The sequence below is a fragment of the Vulpes vulpes genome, chromosome 5, assembly GCF_048418805.1.
Source record: "Vulpes vulpes isolate BD-2025 chromosome 5, VulVul3, whole genome shotgun sequence".
Classification (NCBI taxonomy): domain Eukaryota; kingdom Metazoa; phylum Chordata; class Mammalia; order Carnivora; family Canidae; genus Vulpes; species Vulpes vulpes.
In genome coordinates this window covers 46,921,977-46,942,376 of record NC_132784.1, presented here as the reverse complement: position 1 = coordinate 46,942,376, position 20,400 = coordinate 46,921,977, and positions in this window count along the sequence as shown.

The window sequence follows — 20,400 nt, the reverse complement described above, 5'->3', positions numbered from 1 at the left end:
ATAATTTATTTTTAGGAAATGACTTGAATTTAAATCAAAGGATTACAAGAGTCAACATTGACTATGATACCTCAGAAGGGAAGCATAATTGATGATTAATGGGATAACTATTTTGTTGAAGTCACAGAAATATTATCTCTACAGATAGCAATATTATCTCTATACAGATATAGACATATTCTCATCCCTCAGAATTCGCAGTTATATTTTTTTAAAAATATACTTTGTTGTTTTATGCTGTTTCCTTATCATAAATTAAATTTTTCAGCAGATATTTGTGCTTTGGCTGATATTATTAGCTTCCACATCAAAACCATCAGCCCAGTTACTTCTTTGAAAGCTAAAAACTTCATAACCTATTTCCCTCCAGATCTCTCCACTGAGATTTCTAACCTGTATCTCAAACTCAAGAGGTTAAAATAGTATTCATGACCATGTTGTGTCTGCTATTATTATTCTTTTCCTTGTGTTTTCATCCTGATTAATAACAATACCATCCACCCAATTTTTTAAAGTTTTTTTTTTGTTGTTGTTGTTGTTTTTTGTGTTTTGTTTTTTGTTTTTAAAAGAGAGAATACATGTAGAGGTGGGCCAGGAGTTGGAGGGCTAGGCTGCAAAACTCAATCTCAGGACTCTGAGATCAAGACCTGAACCAAAATCAAGAGTCAGCTGCTCAACCCACTGCACCACCCAGGAGCCCCTTTTGGAGGATTTTTAAAAGATTACTATCAAAAGTTAAACATTTCAAGAAACATAGTATTCAATAAAACCAAATCCTCAGGTTAATTAAATAGACAAAAAAAAAAAAAAAAAAGAAAACACTTGATTTGAAACTTAATAGGTCACTGATTATTTTCAAACATTTTATAAAATACTAGGGGATGGATGATATGTTGGATTTAAGAAAAAGCATTTGCTACCATAAGGAAAAGTGACTAGAGATAACAACTAACTATAAAAGAAAAGTCAGTAGTTTGGTAACCAGAGAAAGCTGTAGGATATTCTTTATTTTTTAATTTATCTTTTAAAGAGGAAAAGTTAAAAATGTCTCATAGGTAGGGGAAATAATAGTAGAAAAGAAGTCAACGATATTAGGCTCAGATAACAGAGGAAGACTCTCAATGAAAGGAATCAGGGAGAAGGTAGACAAATGTGGAAAGGAAGCCTTGCATGATAATGTGGAAAGGAAGGAGTGATCACTTACTCCCATTATGGAAAGATGAAGAAGACAAGTGGACATACAACCTAGAGTAGAGAGTCATGTGGAATAGAAGTAAATTTATGTGTGATGACTCTCTTCTTTATAGGAGATAAATAGGAAGTGGTCAAAGTTTGTTTCTTTATCTGTTCCTTAATTTGGCTTGAAGAATACAACCTCTCAATTTCCTCACTATAACAAAATAGAATTAGCCCTTGATCCCTGAGCTGTGGAGCAAGAAGACAGATCAGTAAGGGTAAGAGTAGACTTGCCATTCCCAGCCCCTTTGCCTACCTCCAGTAAACAGATGCTTCCTTTCTATATTCATTCATTCAATATCCTTTGGGTAAATTCAATGTTAAGTATTTAACATGTCTAACATAAGTTTTCATTGCTTGGGTTTATTAAGATTAAAAAAAAAAGACCTTTTGATGAATTCAGCATCTAGTAAATAAATGACCACCACACATTAAGAAAAATACTAAGTAGTTGCTTTCATCCCTGAGAAACATATGAAGTTGCTATGGATCATGGATAGAGATAACACTGTGGCGATCTACCAGATTATGGAAACTTTCAGTGTTAGAAATAGAAGGAGTTTAGACAACTTGCTTTTTAATCCCTTGATAATATAAAGATAAATCCAAAAAGATAAGAAAGTTAAAGGGTTATATAAACCAAAGTTCTTTCCCTCTTGGTCTCAACATACAACAACTGAAACGCCACAGGGAAGCTAAATCTACAAGAACTACAAAAGATATTAATGTCCATAAGGTTAATGATCCAAATCCCAGACGAAATGATGTAGCACACTGTAATTTTCTGCACCTAAAAGATAGGTCACAACTTGAAACTGATAATCATAGCTTCAGCCCAGGTTCTGGGAAACATGCCTAGGTGGTAAATTTCTTTCAAACTACTACAACAGGAAATACCAAATGAGATTTAAAAAAGAAAATTTTGCAAGGTAATAAAAGTTTTATGATGGATCACTAGGATTAAATGGAAGAAACTAAAAATTCAGAAAACTACTCTACAGAGACCTGATCTAATTTTTCAAAATAATTTTGCATGAGATGCTCTTTGAGTTGGCAAAAGCCCAGCTATCAGAACATTTGATATCTCTGCTGTCCCAGAAAGGTAGCATGCAAATGTTGCAAATGCTCACGTTTAAGTTACCAAGAGCAAATGAAAGGACTGAACAACTGGATAATAGTGTTACCTAAGGCTTGGAATTGTCTCCGATGGCTCTATGCTGCTAATAAATGGAAGGTTTTTGAGTCTGCTTGTGTACCATGCATCAGGGAAAATGTAGAATATCAGAGTCAAGAAATCTGTCACTTGGTGTTTTGGAAATTCTAAATTACCTACAACATGGTAGATGTGAAAAATTAGTCAGATTTTAGTAACCCACCTAAAAAAGTAACTTTGATTCAGCTGAAAACACTTTAAACCCACACAGACTGCGTCTCCTGCCAGTTAATTTGGTTGTAAAATGATTAACATTACATTGGTACACCGTAAGACTCAATAACAATAGCTACTGTTTGCAGGATTGAATTAAGTATAGTGGTAGTATAGTTAAGATTTTTGCAAAAAAAATTTTTTTTTGCATGTTCTTTTGAGACATAAATATACTAGGAGAGAGAATTCTTGCCCAGGAAAAAAATTAACTAATTTTTTTATTTATCTTCTGTTTCTTAGAATGGATAAATACAGTTTGCATTTCATTAGGCTCTGTGGACTATAATTTATTTAACTGTGATGAGTTTCAATTAGATTAAAAAGAATAGACAGGTGAAACATTCATAAAATTTTAAAATAATGAATGCAACAGTTCTTATGTATAATGCATATAAAAATAACCTTTAGCATTTTAATGATAATATTTGAGACCAATCCTGTGAGAAGAGAACAGATAAGATCACATCCAAACAAGAGATTTGAAGAATGTCAGAGTGCTATTAATTATTCTTAAGAATTTTTAAGGGAAAAAAATGCAAGGTTCCATCAACATGTTTAAAACTAAAACTGATAATAATACATCCTTCCACTTATAGATCTTTTTACTACCATAAAGACCAAATCAATATGCAGATTAAATCAATCTAAAGCTACAACCAATAAAAGTCTAATTAGCAGCATTAGTATTATGTGATTGATGATAACATTTTATAAACTAAATTTGTGAAATTGGCTTTGATAGCAAAAGACGTAATAGCTTGTTTTATATCAGTTTGATCCTTTTCAAATTGAGCATGATGAATCATTTGAGTCATCATTTTTAGAATTATTATTATATTTTTCTTTTTTTACTTATCTTGTTATCTTTTATTATTTTGATAGGCGAAATTATCTTTTATATGATATTAAAATAATTTTAAAAGTGCAAAGATAAATTATTCATCATAGATCTTAGTACAAAATAGACTTTTAGGATCTGTGCACTACATCTGCTTAGTAATGGTGATGTCATATTGCAGTCAGACATATTCTATTGTTGACTCTGTCTTGGATCACTTCTTCCCTTGGTTCTACATGAACTATTGTTACGGTAGCTCCTTGTGACCAACTTGGAACCAAAACATTAAACAAACATGAAAATATTGGCATTACACTTTAGTGGAATGTTCCCAAACACCAATTTATAAACTTCTTTTACAGACTAGTGTGATGGTGAAAACACAAAACTCTAATGGAGCTCACTGACATCATAGGCTATATCACTGTGGCAGGCAGAAAAATGACTAAAAGTATAAACCTTCGGGAGGGGGGAGGAAGATGCAAAAATGGGTGAAGGGGATTGAGAGATACGGACTTGCAGTTATGGAATGAGTAAGTCATGGAAATAAGAGGTACAGCATAGCAAGTATAGTCAATGGTATTATCATATCATTACATGGTGACAGGTGCCGGCTATTATGCTGTACACTTGAAACTAATGTAATATCATATGTTAACTCTACTCAACAAAAATATATATACATATGCCTTGAAGATGAGGACATTATCCTAGTTATCCGAATGGATCTAATGTAATCACATGAGTCCTTAAAAATTGATGACCTTTTCCAGTGGAGATAAGAGCTAGATGCAAAGAAGGAAGAAGGACTGGACTCAACGTTTCTGGCTTTGAATATGGAGAAATGGACCATGTGCAAAGGAATGTGATAGGCCACTAGACCTTGAGAAAGGCAAGAAAACAGATGCTCTCCTGGACCCTCCAGAAAGGAAGTGCCGTCCACACCTTGATTGCAGACCAGTGAGTCTATTGTCAGACTTCTGACCTACAGAATTATAAAATTATAAGTTCACATCATTTAAGCAACCAAGTTTGTGATAATGTGTTAAAGCAACAAAAAAACACTAAGATAGTGATTGCACAAGATAAATGAAATTCCTGTCATCGTAACCTTTGGTCGAGTGGTAGATGTGGTCAAGTACCTCAATTAGACACTGTGATTACTACTAAAATCTGAAAAGCAAATGTTATGATGGATTTATCTTGGAGAAGCATGGAAGTAGTCTTTATTTCAAGTAGAGGATGACATCTAGGCAAATATGAAGGAAAGTGGAAAAATGATTAAGAGTTAGCAAAAGTGGGGGGAAGCTCTAGTCAGTATATGTCATGGGCAGGCTGCCAGAGAGTAGCAAGATTTAGGACTCAAATTAAGTTTAGCACTGCTGGGACAGTGTAGAATCAGATCAGAGGGTAGAAGACAAGCATGGGGGAGAGAAATGGCTCTACAGAGGTAAGCAGGGGTCAGATCATGCAAGAACATCCAAACAATCTTATGGAGGTTAGAATTTACAGTGTGGGAATATTTTTTTGCCATGGGGTTGACATCATCTTCTATAGCTCGATAGTTTACATTGGAGTCCTAGTGTATCTTATAACACAGTGATTCCAGTTAAGGTTGATTTACTTGGTAAGAACTGGAAAGCTCCTTTTTGTATAATAATATCATAATGGAGATTTTGTTTCTCGTAAGACAAGAAAATAATTTAACTATTAGGTAAGAGCTCCGAACTATTTTTTTTTCCTTTTCCTTTTTTTTCTTTCTTTCTCACAAACTTACTTTGTAACATTGTTAAAATTTATTTAAAACACTTAATAGCTTGAAATACAAGCTATTTTTAGTCTTTGGCTCAAATAGAAATTATAATAGCTGTGAGAAAATTAGAATAGCCTTACATTCATAACACATAATTTATATCCAGCTTAGAATGGCTAAAAAACTCTTCTCCCATTAAAAGGTCTCAAGTCAAATGTTACAAAGTTTTAGCTATGTGCATTATCTCTTATTTAGGTTGCAACAGGGCAGATAGCAGGGAAGAAAGCTTGTATAATTGAGTACATAGGGAGGCAGGCCCTGTGCCCTACAGTGTGGATATGGAGATGAAGAATCCTGAATTCTTCATCTCAAAGAGCTTTGTATTTTAGAACAGACATGGATAAGTAAACAAATAATAGATTATGGATGCTAGTATAGGGCATAGATAGAGTGGAAGAACAAAAGAGTTTTCCATTCTTCTTGGAGGTTTCTTGGGGATAGAACTGGGAAAGCCCAAAATGCCATGTCCTTCCGTGGGGCCTGGTGGATCATCAGAAAGTACACAAACTAGTGAGTAGAAAAATCCAGATCCTACGTTTCTTTGGACCTAGACAATGCTATTTTTGCACCCTGCATTTTTGGAAAGTTATTTAAATTCTCCGTGCTTTGACTTCTTCATCTATACGAGTAAAGTGTTTGTTGAACTTTATTGTATGAAGCCTTGGGGTTTTATAGAGGAGCCTCAGAGGCCACTAGGGAGGGTGTTGAGAGAGCAAGACTTTTGAGCACAGGTTCAACCAGAGAAAGTCAACCAATGTCTTCACTGACCGGCTCCTACAAACTTCAAAAAAAAAAAAAAATCTGCTTTTAAAAACATAAACATTTAATAATCACTGAACAACATTGATCGGTTACTGTCTCCCTGGCCTGAGAGTCTAATTCAGGGGTGATGTTGTTTTGTTTTTTTTCTTAGCATTCCTTTTATAGTTGGTGTTTTTCTTCTACTACCTTTAGAGATTCTGCTAACAATGGGGCCTCCCCATAAGATTTGCTTTCCACATTGCTTTGCATGAAAAGCCAGAAATAATTCTAAGAAGCAGATTTGACAGAAGCTTATCACGTTTTCAATCACTGAGGGGAAATTTCTAAACTTCAGTTCTAACCATTCCAGGTAGAAAGATTATAGGAGGAAATGAAACATATTACCTGCATCATGTAATCACAATTATCTGGGAGTACAACATTTTATTTTTTTTTTTTTTGTTTTTTTTGTTTTTTTTTTTTAGTACAACATTTTATATTTCACGACGCCTTCCTCTTCTTTCCTCTTCCATATATATGTGATTACCCATTTCTTTTTTTTTTTAAAGATTTTATTCATTTATTCATGAGAGATACAGTGAGAGAGAGAGGCAGAGACACAGGCAGAGGGAGAAGCAGGCTCCATGCAGGGAGCCCAACGTGGGACTCGATCCCGGGTCCCCAGGATCATGCCCTGGGACGAAGGTGGTGCTAAACCGGTGAGCTAACCAGGCTGCTGATTACCCATTTCTGATCATTCCACTGCTTGTTAGCATTTCCATTAAAATATAGGCCAAGAAAAGAGGAAGATGTATAATGAATACATTTAATGACATTTATTATTAGTGGCTTTTCCTGAAAGTTAGAACGTAGAAAAGGTTGAAACTAGGAACTGATAGAAACTAATAGAACTTTGAGATTATTTATCTTTTTCATTTGTTAGTGCCTTGCTACTATTCAGTGAGCTGAGCATGGATAATTGAGAGTCTGCCATCAAATAAGAGTCCTTGAAATTACAGTTTTAAATATAAATGATTGTAAAGTCAAAGCATACACACACTACTAACTTGTAGTTATAACAGATGGATTCAGAGATATTTTTACTTATTCGGGAATATGTCATTTCTTTCTACTCAGCCACCATTTATTTAGTTGCTAAGCAATTGAAGATATAAAGACATATAAAGCAATAGTATCTTGCCTTCAAGAATATTAAAAAGACATGAGAAAGGAAAGAGGGGAAGAGAGAAAGAGGGAGAAAAAAGATATATTCGCATGATCCAGTTTGGAACTATGAAAATTCAACTTATAAAAATTGCACTTGATTGAAGGATTGGCAGGATAACTGAAAGTAGTCTCCTGAAGGAGGAAAATAAACAGTTTTGTCAAAATACTACCTCACATTATTGTTAAATAAATACCTTTGCTCTATATAGAAACCTACAAGTCCTCTCTCTTTCTATGTCAATTTAATGTTTGTTAATAATTACATGCAATATATATCTGAACACCTCCTCTCCCCCTCCTTTTTCCTTCTGTAAATGATTGCATGTTATGTGTGTGTGTCCAGGTTTTTTTGTGTTTTTTTTGCTTGTGTTTTCCCAGAAACCATGCAAGATGGCTATATCTCTCAGATAACCCCATCTGCTTTCTTTGGGACTTCTTAAGATAGCTATCAGCCAATTATATTATGGGATTGAAGTTTATACCTCACTTTTCTCAGCAAAACACCATGATGATATTCATTTACATTATTTTTTCATCATAGATCTATTCATGGATGTGATTATGAGGCTTTTACATTTCTGTTACTTACTTTTTCTTGTTCACATTGTTGTTTACAAAACTGTAAGTGTCCACAAGAGAGGATTTGAGTGGGGGGATTGGTTTGGTCCCTTTGGCTGTCATTTACAAGTGACTAAATTCTTAGGTAATATGTTCTAAATACGGAAATAAAAGAAGTCTTCAAGCATGACAGTAGTCTGCCATGCCTTAGAGAAAGTATGGAGGCACATGTCTTTCTATGAATTGCCTCTGCTCTTGCTTTTAAGAGAAACACTGTTTCCCTCTGTTTCCCTATGTTCCGGCAAATTCCTTCTGTCCCTGTGACCTGTGATAATCACCCCCATTGGTATTGTATCTCCTGGGTCAAGACTCCCTTTGGCGCTATGCTGAATCACTTCTGGAACCTTTTACCTTTGAACGGTTGAAATTTAAAACTGCAATTTGGAAACTCGGATTCCATTCTCTGTCATCTCTGTTTCTTAAGTACTTTTTACTGCAATAGAACCGGAAATTGTCATACAATTTAATTAGCTCTTGTAGGAATTTCCATTCTTCCATTTTCACCTTTGCTTTTGTGGAAAGTTTAGCCAACATTTTCTTGTGCTGTTGCCTACAAGAGTAACATAATAGCCCATTAAAGGAGCTCTGTCTTTTGAAGAATAGGTTTTGCACTGATGAAAAATACTGTATAATATTACAGTAATTTCTCATACTCTTCAACTAGTAGTGCTCAACACAATAGAGAAGTAAAGCGATATTTATTTTCAAAGGTGAATGGGTAGAGCTGTGATATACATCCTCTTTTTAAACAATATGAGAGTAATAAAGGAATGCTGCCTTCATTATAATCAAAATACATTTTTAAAATGTATACCTTTACCTAAGAGACACAGTTACAATTTAGCACTTCTATTGCCAGAGAAAAAAAAGTTGGGTGAAAAAAAATCCAAAATTAATTACATCTAATGGAAAGTAGGGAAGTTGGATAACAGAAGAGGCCTATGTAAAGCTCCTCAAACATACAATGATCTTTCAATGGGCTTTGTCATTGTATCATTTATTTTCCTGAATAGTTGCCAATAAGATTCTTAGTTCTCAGGGCATGAGGCCATAGATATTAAATCCATCCACTTATTTTGCCACCTTTTCCTTTACCAAATAATGGCCAACCTCTAATGGACATTCAGCCATTGTTAAGATCCTTATCTGCTAATTACAAGATGCATAACTTTAGGTTGGACCTGAATTTCTCCATGCCTGTTTCCTTGTTAAATCTGAAAGAATAAATAATTCTTTCCTCATAGTTTATGGGATTCTTGCAATGATTAATTCAAACACTATGCATAAAATGTATATAGAACAGGGCTGGTACTTAGTAAGTACAAGTAAATATTATCCTATAAATAAGGAAACTCATTTAATTTGCCCCAAAGCCCTACAAAGTAATTATTGTCTTCATCAATGCATCTCATTTCCAGATGCAGATATTAAAGCTCAGTGAGGTTATTTACCTTACTTAGTCTTACAGCAGAAAAGCAGCAGGATTAGGATTTAGTTCCAGTTTGGTTTGCTCCAGATAAAGCTACTAACCCACTGCCATTGTCTCTCTCATTTCCTGAGTGGCTACTATACAGAAGCATTTGCCAGGCCTCAGGGACACATGTATCAAGTTTTAGTAGAATGATTTCAAGCTTGACAGGCAGCCAAAATGGTTCAAATGCTGGCTTTGTCACTTCTACTGGGACCTTGTTAATTAATCTCTCTGAGCTTCAGTTTCTTTATTTATTAAAACAATGGAGATAATAATAACTGTCTTCCAATATTGATGTTCCATAAGAAAAATTGGTTGTGTGGGGCACCTAATGGGCATGCTAAAATTAAATTTAAAAAGTAATAGTTACTGGCTATCAACATAGTACTCTTCTAGGTATAGAAGATGCAAAAGGGTTGGCAAACCAGACCCTTATGAAAGTTGAACACTAGGTATTAAGACCAATTTTAAACTAATTACAAAATGAACTCTGTAAACACAGTTTTGATAAATATCACAAAGAAATACAGATCAATCAGCAAGTATACTGAGGGATCAGGTCCAATTTGTTGGTCCCATGATTGGGGATAAAAAGCAATAAGATCATTTAGACATGGAGACATCAGGTTTTTATTAAAATATAGAATATCAACTGAAACAAATTTAGGTCCAAAACTATTACTTCACTCTTTCTCCTGAGAAAGCCAATAATTGAAGAAGAGCCTGTGAAAGGGAACTATACCTACTAAGGGCATATTTTGATTCATTTTCTGGACTTACAGAGAAATTGATTTACAATTGGAGTTACAGAAATTAGGGACTTCCTAATCAGAACTGCACTTGATTTGGTCACAAAAATGTTCAATCTGTTACCTTTGGAGTAGGTACACATTGGTACTTTCCATTCCCTATCTATGCAGTACCTCAAGCAGCCTTTTCTTCTTTCTCATCATTCAGGCAATAGCATAAACTCCTTTATAGATAAAGAAAAATATTTTTCTTTATACCAAGACAGCTAATTCAATTTTCAAAATCCTAGAGTGGATGCAAGAACATTGAATTGAAAAAAAAATTAGTTAACTGTTTAATATTAATGCCTGCTAAAACAAAGTAAGTGCTGGAGATGTTACAACACCCCTCTTTGAATATTGAGCATGAACGTTCTCCCTAAAATTGAATCAATGAAATTTTTTTCTATAGCTCCATGAATTATATCTGTTCTACTCTGTGATGGGATTATGGCATAAGCTCTTAAGAAAGGAGCTATATTATTTGTCACTTTTAAAATTTTAATAAGTGTAATTTAATCAGACTGTGCAATGGAGTAAAAAAGATTCTCCCTTGTTTTCTTTGCACATGATTACGGTTGAATGAAAGAGAGTATAAATGATTTATAAGGGTTTATAACTTCAGTAACTGGATTTCTACATTACTAAAGAATGACAAAAGATGAAAATAACCACATTTGTTGGACCATAGAATCTTTTGTTCAGATACTTTATTCCTTTATTACAATTCTAAAGGAATTTGCGTTTTGAGATTTTCTTGATTGAATGGTTAAATTTTTCTAATGGTAAAAATGATTTGTAATACATAAAATTATATATAAAATTATATTAACAATAAATCAATGTATATCATCATCCAGCAAAAACCACTGTTAAATTTGAAGTAATTTCAGAAAGTTCTTACGAGCATCCAAATACATTGTGATAAAATCGTATAAACTATTTTCTTCTGATTCATAATATTTCTATTCAGGGTTATGTCTCTCCGTCCATTCCTATCATTGCTATTTTTATAGCAATATTTTATAGCAATTCTTTCCCCTTTCTTTTCTAATTATCCTTGTTTCAGCTGAGTTTATTTTATTGGTATTTCAAAAAACAACCAAACAAACACAGTATTTAGTTCTGTTAGCCAGGTCTTTTTTTACAGTTTATTAATTTTTATTCTTGGAAACATTATTTCATTTTTCATACTTTTAAAATATTTATTTTACCTTTTAAGCTAATTTAACTTCTAACATGTATTTTCAATCTTTCTTGTTCATTTAAAAACTGCATGCCAGCTATAAATATACTTCAATATAAGACTTTAATTGTATTGAACAACTTTTTGCTATTTAGTACTTCCATTGCTCAAAAAAACTTTTTGTGATTATTTTTTCTTTAACTCAAGACTTTTAGAAGAAAATTTAGATTTTTTAGGATTTTTAAAGTTTTATTTAAAATTAAGTTACTTGTTTTAATAAGAGGCTAGGTTCTGAATCATACTAACTTTTTCAAATTTGTTGCATGTCAATTAAAATTAAAATACATATTAGCTTTAAATTAATTTTTTAAATGTATATTCTCTCTTCACTAGGCTCAACAATATATGCTATTTAAGTCTGGATGGTTTTATTACAAGATTGAATATTATTTTTTCTGAAAGATTTTTTCTTATGAAAATGTTTAAAACATTCACAATAATTATAAGTTTGTCAATTTATTTTGTAAGATTTTGCTTTACCATATTTACTTCTCTTTTATTGTTGTTTAAAATAAAAGGCATCAGGTGCCTGGGTGGCTCAGTTGGTTAATTGTTCTGCCTCTTGATTTAGGCTCAGGTCATGATCTCAGGGTCATGAGATAGGGCCCCATCTCTTGGGGTCTGTGCTGGGCATGGAGCCTACTAATGATTCTCTGCCTCTCTTTCTGTGCCTACCCTCTAATAAAAAAAAAAAATGAAATAAGATAAATAAAATAAAAAGCATTAAATTGGATAAAGGAGAACTCATTGATAAAAAGCTCAACAAAAAAAACCAAAAAGCTCAACAAGAAATAGTAATAGTCACAACATATAAAAAATACAATATTTTCTGATGGCAATAACATCCTCATAGTTTTTTAGATATATTTTCATGCTATTTATTTTATTTTTTGTTTGATTATTTTTTGTTTTGTATTGTATTTGGTTTTTTTATCCTCCAAGTTTTTATTTGAATTTCAGTTAGTTACCATACAGTGTAATATTAATTTCAGGTATACAAGATAGTGATTCAACACTTACATATGACACCTTGGTGTTCATCAAAAGTGTGCTCCTTAATCTCCATCACCTATTTCACCCATTCCCCCACCTACATCTCCTCTGGTAACCATCAGTTTGTCTCCATGTTAAACTTTCATACCATTTAATTTAAACGTATATTTCTCTTTCCTTTATTTTTATTGTATTGTACACTATACTATAGTAGGTAGAGGTGTTAATGAGCAGAATACATATATTGGATATTTTTATCTGGTTTGAAAATAAGTCTTAAATTTATTATTTACAGATATATTTAATCTCATTTCTGCCATCATATTTTTTCTGCTTAATATTTTTGTGTTATTTTTTCTTCTCCCATTTTTTGTATGTCTGTTATTTACCCACTGCTCCTTTAATATTTCTAGTTGTATACATCAGACAAATGCCTGATAATATTTTCCCATATTTTTATATTGCCTCTTATTTACCTCCTACCTTTTGAAATCTCTAGATTGCTTTTTTAATATAAATATTTATATTTATATTATATTAGATATATTTTTTGACTGAGTTTTTTTTTCTCCTACAAAATAATCTACCCAAATTTAACATTTTCCACTTACTTCTATTATTTGATAGGCATCTGTTACTGTGGTCCAGAATTTTCTTTCACTTCTCATAATCATAAGAGCTGCAATACAAAATTATTTGTAAGAGTTAATTTAAATGACTAACTTATATGAGTTCTTGTACTATTTTTTTTTTTTAATCTTGGACTTTCTCCTTTGTTTTACATGGTTTTGTTTCATTGTACCTGATTCGTTTTTATTTCCTTTTTAAGTGATTCTGTTCCTTCATATATATCATTGAGCTTCCTCAATTTAGTTGTTTAAAGCTTTGTCAAATCGATTCAGAGAATGAAATTTTCCTGGAGTGAATTCCTATTTCAGCTGTTGATTTCATTGGCTAATTTAACATATGATTTCTTACTTAGTTATGGAATTTTGGTTGGGTTGTTAAATATACAAATGAACTAAAGCTTGAAATCATACAAACACAAGTAAACATTTAAGTTGGTAAATATCTGGATGCCTGGTGGCTCAGCGGTTGAGCATCTGCCTTCAGCTCAGGTCATAATGTGGGGGTCCTGGGATTGAGCTCCACATAAATCTCTCTGCTCAGGGGGGAGTATGCTTCTCTTTCCCTCTCTGCACCCCACCCCCAGCTCATGATTACTCTCTCATGCTCTATGTCAAATAAATAAACAAAATCTTTTTTTAAAAAATAAGGGAAACATTAAAGCAGGTTGAAGTGCCAAAGACAATCAAGTCTGCAGAAGTCCATAAAGAGTAGAGCTGGTCTGTGTTAGGAAAACACACCTATGCAGGAACCTGTGGTGCATAGCAAACACTTACAGCAGCACACAATTGTTACCTACCCAAATACCAATTGAAGATATTCACTATTACCTCCACATACTCACAGATGAATGAAATTCATTTCATTGGTATATTGGTATATTCAATATACCGAGTGAAGTCAATCGCTATAACCTCCACATACAAATGAATGAAGAATAAAATTTATATTAATTTGTCTACAACTGACAGCTTTAAGAGAAAACTCCTTCCTTCAAATTCAGCATCTGCAATGCCATAAAATTTGATACTTTGTTCAAATAAAGACCCAAAGCAGAAAGATATTCCTGGTAGGTGGGCAGCTTTCCTACATATAGCAATGGAAGTACATGGATTCTCTCAACATGTGGTTCTACCCTCCCTTTGAAAGTCAGTCTGGCAGATGCAAGATGGGAGAGCAGAAAAGACACAGCTGTGTCTTACACTCCGTGGTCTGAGAGCCCTGCAGAACATATAAAAACTTCCCCAATGCAAAAGATGGTTCTGAAATCTCATCCCTGACTGGACATCTGGACAGCCTCCTAGAAACAACCCCCCCCACCGTGAAAAGGGGACATCATTTTGCATTTGACAGCTTCTGACTCTGCCACAGGACCCTTAAAACCAAAACACTTTTTCCACAGACAGGCCTTTTTAATGACATCTTTCTAAACAGAAAAATGGTAACTTACCCTATTTTATGCTACTGACACTGCTGAATATGAAAAAGTTGTCCTTATCACTTCTATTTCCCAGGCTCTGTTGTCTTAGGAAGCTCTCCTTATAAAAAACCATTTTTAAAGACAAGTCTCAGATGCATTTATCATAAAACACGGATAAGAAAAATGGGCTAAATGGTAGAGACATTTTTACTTTGAGGAAAACTTTATGAATTTAAACCAATCTTTAATTCTTCTATCAGGAGGGGAATTGGTAGGTGTGCAGACCTGAGAGGAACATTTTAAGGGATTCAGTTGGTGTCCAGGCAGGCATGTTCCCACTTGACCACCGCCATTGATTTAGTTCCCTTCAGGAATCGATGTTTTGGTGGAAATAGGGTTAATGACAAGACCATGTATAAACTTCAGAGATATTAGAGATTTTTAGAACATGTTTGCTCTTTTTTGTGCTTTATTTAAGTTCATTTCTGGAAAATGCAATTGATGTAAGACAGGTCTTACAAAAAGTCTTGAGGTTTATAGTCTCAGCTGTTTTTTTTCTTTTAATTAAATAGATAACACAGATACAGAAAAAGTGCATCACCTAAGTACATTTTTGCCATCTATCCCTAGAGCACAAGAATATGTACACACTCATAATACACTACAAAATGTTTTTTAGGGATTATTTAATAATTGCTAACTCCCTATGATTATCTTCCAAGCCTCAACATTTTCCTTCTAAGAGATATATTGCCTGTTATGAACAGTTATTCTCTTCCCTTAGCTGTTCAATAGCAATTTAAAGGCAATTTAAAATTTAAGAAGTAATTATGAAGAAAAATTAAAAGAGTGGTCTTCACATTACTCACTACATAAGTTCATTTTCAAAGTAAAAAAAATATTTTTCATAGTAACAGTTTCTCTGACAGAATTTCCCAATATAAAATGCACATAAAATATTAATGCTAAAAGCTAAAGAAATGGTAATGGGAACTTTTGAGAATTTAAAGCAAATTATCATGATTAATTTAGCTTCACCTCTAAGCAATACTAGAATATACCAAATGTGGACACCATTATCACTCATATTTTGTCTTTGTTAAAAGTTAATATTTTGAGTGCTAATGTCCTAAGTATCCTGTGTTTCTATTGCATTATTTTTTAAGTGGCACATTTTGGAGGTGACTGTCTAAATGGAATAGCTTTATGCATGTAATTTACTTTTATGTCCTGATTTTTCTGCTAATACATGGTAGATGAGAGCTGAGTTGCTATCTGGATATACATTTTACATATATACTTATTTTAAAATAATATTATAAAGCAGACCTCTCTCATATCCCAAATAATGGTTGTATCAAAAAGATGTGAAATATAGCCATACTATTATGTTCCAGAACATTCCTGTGTATTGCTGCAGGCACCCTAGTTCTTTGCTCCTAGCCTATATAAAATGAAACATGGCAAGTATAGGAAACTAGGAATTCTAACTCATTTCCCTGAATTAGTTATGTGTCATTAAACCACCAACTCCATCAATTCTCTGTTTCTCCTTTCTTTCATATAGCTTATGCCAAATTCACAAGTTTGTCAACATGATGAAAATTTGATATGAGTTAATATATGCTACCATACATTTATTACAAATTGGGTTCTTCACTAACAGTAATTTGTAATTGTCCAACGCTATCATCGCCATGCATGAACAGGAATTAAGTACCCCTCCTCCAACCATGCAGCAATTATGGAGGAGGTTTGTTAGTGCACAGTAGTAATTATATTAATGTGATAATTTCATCCACTGCTATGTACAATTCTGTGCAGACTGAAGCATAAGTTACACATTTCTTTCAAGACTATAGAGAATGAGTGTAAAGAACACTAACTCCAAAGCAAATTATTATTTATATTTATATTTATATTTATATTTATAGTCTTGCACAATTAAGAGATCGCAAAAATGCTTGCAAAATAATAAAAAATATTAAGAGCTTACTCTCTGCCAGTGACTTCCATATATGATCACATTTAATCTTCACAATGGCCTTATTAATTAAGTTATAGTAGCTTTCATTTGATTTGAAAAAATATTTCTTGTGCATAAATTTTGATTAATTGATAATCATTGAATCATGCATATACACAGCCCTTTTTAGTTTTTACTTCATATTTAGTTATTCATTAATAGTGTTATAAGCACCACATATCACCACTGCAAATCAGATATAATACCTTGAAAATAATCTCCACATATGGACGCACATGCCCCCAGCCCTACCTGCCCCCTTTCAGAAGACAGCATCTTCTTGGATTTCATGTCAATCATCCATTTGCTTTTTAAAAATATCATTACTGTTTCAGGGGTACCTGGGGGGCTCAGTCAGTTAAGTGTTAGACCCTGGATCTCAGCTCAGGTCTTGATCTCAGAGCCATGATTTCAAGCCCCTGGTTAGGCTCCATGCCAAGCATTTAATGTTTAACTGACTGAGCCACTCAGGCACCCCTGTGTGTGACTCTTGAACCTAGATCTTGATCTCAGGGTCATGAGTTCAAGCCTTGAGGTGGGCACCACCCAGGGTGTGGAGCCTATTTTAAAATAGTAATAATTGTATATGTATATATTTTTATTGTTTCAATATGCATTGATTTATTGCATATATAAATATATATATTTTGTGTCAATATGCATCTCTAAAATAAAAAATACCCCCAATATGTTATATATTTTGTTTTTATAGTTAATAAAGTGTATCATCCTATCACTTGTTAAAATTAATTTTGTCCGCTTTACTACTAGGATGCCAAGAATCATCCATATTGTTGCATTTTAATGTGTAGTTAATGATTTTGTATAATAGCCCAATGTATAAACATAAATAGCTTTTTCATCAATTCTGTTTTGGTGGGCATTCTAGGTTTCTAGGTTATTACTATTGTGAGTGGTGTTGCCAGTTTTTTCCATTTACTGAGTTATATACGTTGAAATTATCACACAGCTTGGCAGAGAATTCCCAGTAATATGAATTTTGAATGTCCAAATTTAAGAAATGATTTTCTGAGGGGATTGTTCTTATATGTGCTTCCACAATCAATAGAGAAGAAACCAAGTGTCTGCACTTAAACACTTGATATTCAGACTTGATTGTCCAACAAATGGATAAAAATGGTATCTCAGTATGGTTCAGATGGGTGTTTCCCTAATAATTAATAATCTTCAGCATCTCTTCACATGTTTAGAAGCCAGATATATTTCCTTTTTGTGAGACATTTATTCATACATTTTCTTATTTTTCCCCAGAATTCTGAGCTTCTAAAAAATTCACTTGTAGAAATTATTTTTTTATTTATTTGTTTTTTCTATGTCACATATTTTTATTTATAATTTGCTTTTTTACTTTCTTTAAGGGATCTTTCAATAAGCAGAGTTTCATAATTTTACATAGTCCTATGTGTCATTTTACTTTTTAAGTATTGTCAACACTTTTTGCATCTTGTTTAAAAATATCTCCCTACTCTAAGGGCTTAAAAGACTATCTAAGACTAAAATATATTTATCTTTATTGTCTGCCAATTTTTTTTTCATTTTTAAAATGTCTAGATTTTATTTTTGTACATGGTGTGAAGTAGGAATTTAGTTTTATCATTTATCTACAAATAACTATTTCTTCCATCTCAAATCACTGAATAGATACTCTTTTTCTAAATGAATGACCTATCACTTTTGCTATATATCAGAATTCCGTAAGTTGGAACAGTGTTTTGACTGTTGCTTCTATTCCATCATTCACATTGTTCTTAGTCCACATGGCTAACATCTTCCTCTTTTATCAGCTTTGTTATGCTGATTCTAACTCTTGGTCCTAATATTTTTCTTTCTGATGAAGTTCACAGTCCAGCATACTGACTACCTTTTGAAGTAATTTTCTCCTCAAGTAACTTTTTTGGTTTTGTTTTTGTTTGGGGAATGTTTTTGTTTTTGTTTTTGTTTTTGTTTTTGTTTTTGTTTTTGTTTTTGTTTTTGTTTTGTTTTGTCTTGCCATAGACTCGCCCCTGTATTTAGTACTGTTTCAAGTAACGTTTATTGAGGATGAGCTAGTTCAGAAGGTTAGACACCCAGGGAACAAAAACGTGCTGTTAGCCGCTCTTTACCCCACATAGGTCCTCAGGTAAAAACCTTCAATCTTTGGCTTCTGGAACAAGTAACAGTAGGAGGAGATGCTCACTTGATTAACATGTATCAGCTCTGACGTTTTAGAGAGTAAAATTTGAGAAAGTGACTCTTGGATTTTTTTTCTCATCTACTCTCAGGCCTGGAGTTTCTGCTTCTGCCCTGCTCTTACTCTTAAGACATTTTATTGAAGGTCTGTGTCTTGTTCCAAGGCAATGGTAATTAAAAGAACAGCATCTGAGAAACTTGCTGAAAGTGATGACTGGATTTTCAATAAGTACCCAATTGAATGTCACAGTCATTAATACATCAATGATCATGTATTTTCAGATTTTCTCAAATCTAGTTGGTTCTGCTGAAACTTGAAATCTGACTTTCCTCTCATTCACAAACTTGCAAAATGGCAAGTGGCATTGGTGGTAATGATTTATTTTTCTCTCTTGCTGTTTGTTTCTAAGGTTTTCTTGTTATTGTCGTTGTTAATAATTTGAGGCCAATAAACCAGTAACATGAAGGCTAAATAGTCAGTCATACTTAGTAAGGATAGAGAGGCTGTATTTTTGAAATTCATATAGAGGGATAGTTAGAAAGTTCAAAAATCATAAAAATTCTCTCTGCAGTTCTCAGCTTCAGGGGCTGAGATGGTATTAATATTTGAGAAATGTAATTTTCATCTTGGCTAGTTTCTTTTTCTTTCCAAGTATAAAATGATAAAATAAAACAAAATAAAGAGAGTAGAAAAGAAATACCTCTGTTTCTCAGGAAATAATAGTCTTAGGCCTTTACCAAGACTCAAATATAATTTTTATTTTGTAGACCAGAATCTGGAAAAATAGTATAATGCTGCAGATGGTGAGTGAAGAGTCGGGCAAAACAGAATTTTATAAGTAAACTTGGCCAATACTGCCCATGACATGACTGAATCCTTGCCCAGGGATGGTCTCTTCTGTCTGTGTACTCTTTGTTCTTTTTAGTGTGAAGGTGGAAAATGCACATGGAAAACATGCAACTTTGAAGGCAGTTGCAAAAATGAACACTTTTTTTTTCTTCAAAAATTTATCAGGAATTCTATCACATGTATTCTTTCAAATAAATTTTCAGAGCTTTCTTTTCTCCATTACATCATATATTTTGTAAAATAATTCCATACAGTTTTAAAAACTCATCCTAGATTAAATTTATATTAAAAGCCTGAAGAACACACAGGAAAATATGTACAAGGTTGAAGCTGACATAGGCCATCTTAACATAGAAAACTTTGATGCCAAAACAAAAAGAGTGACAGATATGACTGTATCAAAATAAAAAGGTTGTGGGACACCTGGGTGGCTCAGTCCGCTAAACCTTCAATTCTTGATGTCAGGTCAGGTCATGATCTCAGGGTGGTGAGATCGAGCCCACCAAGGCTTCAAACTAAGTGTGGATTCTCTTTCCTTCTCCCTCAGCTTCCCAGGAATGCCTGGGTGGTCAGTCAATTAAGCATCTGCCTTTGGCTTAGGTCATGATCTCAGGGTCCTGGGATCAAGTCACATCATGCTCCCTGCTCAGCAGGGAGTCAGCTTCTCCCTCTGACCCTCCCTCTACTTGTGCTCTTTTTCTTTCTCTCTCTCAAATAAATAAATAAAATCTTTTTTAAAAAGATAAAGAATCTTCGTTCCCCGGCATCTCCACCAAAAAAAAAAAAAAAAAAAAAAAAAGATAAAGAATCAAATGTTTGCAATATTCATGAAAACACCACTGAGAGCTGACTAAACTACTCCATAATAGCACTGCTGTGGCACCTTTGGG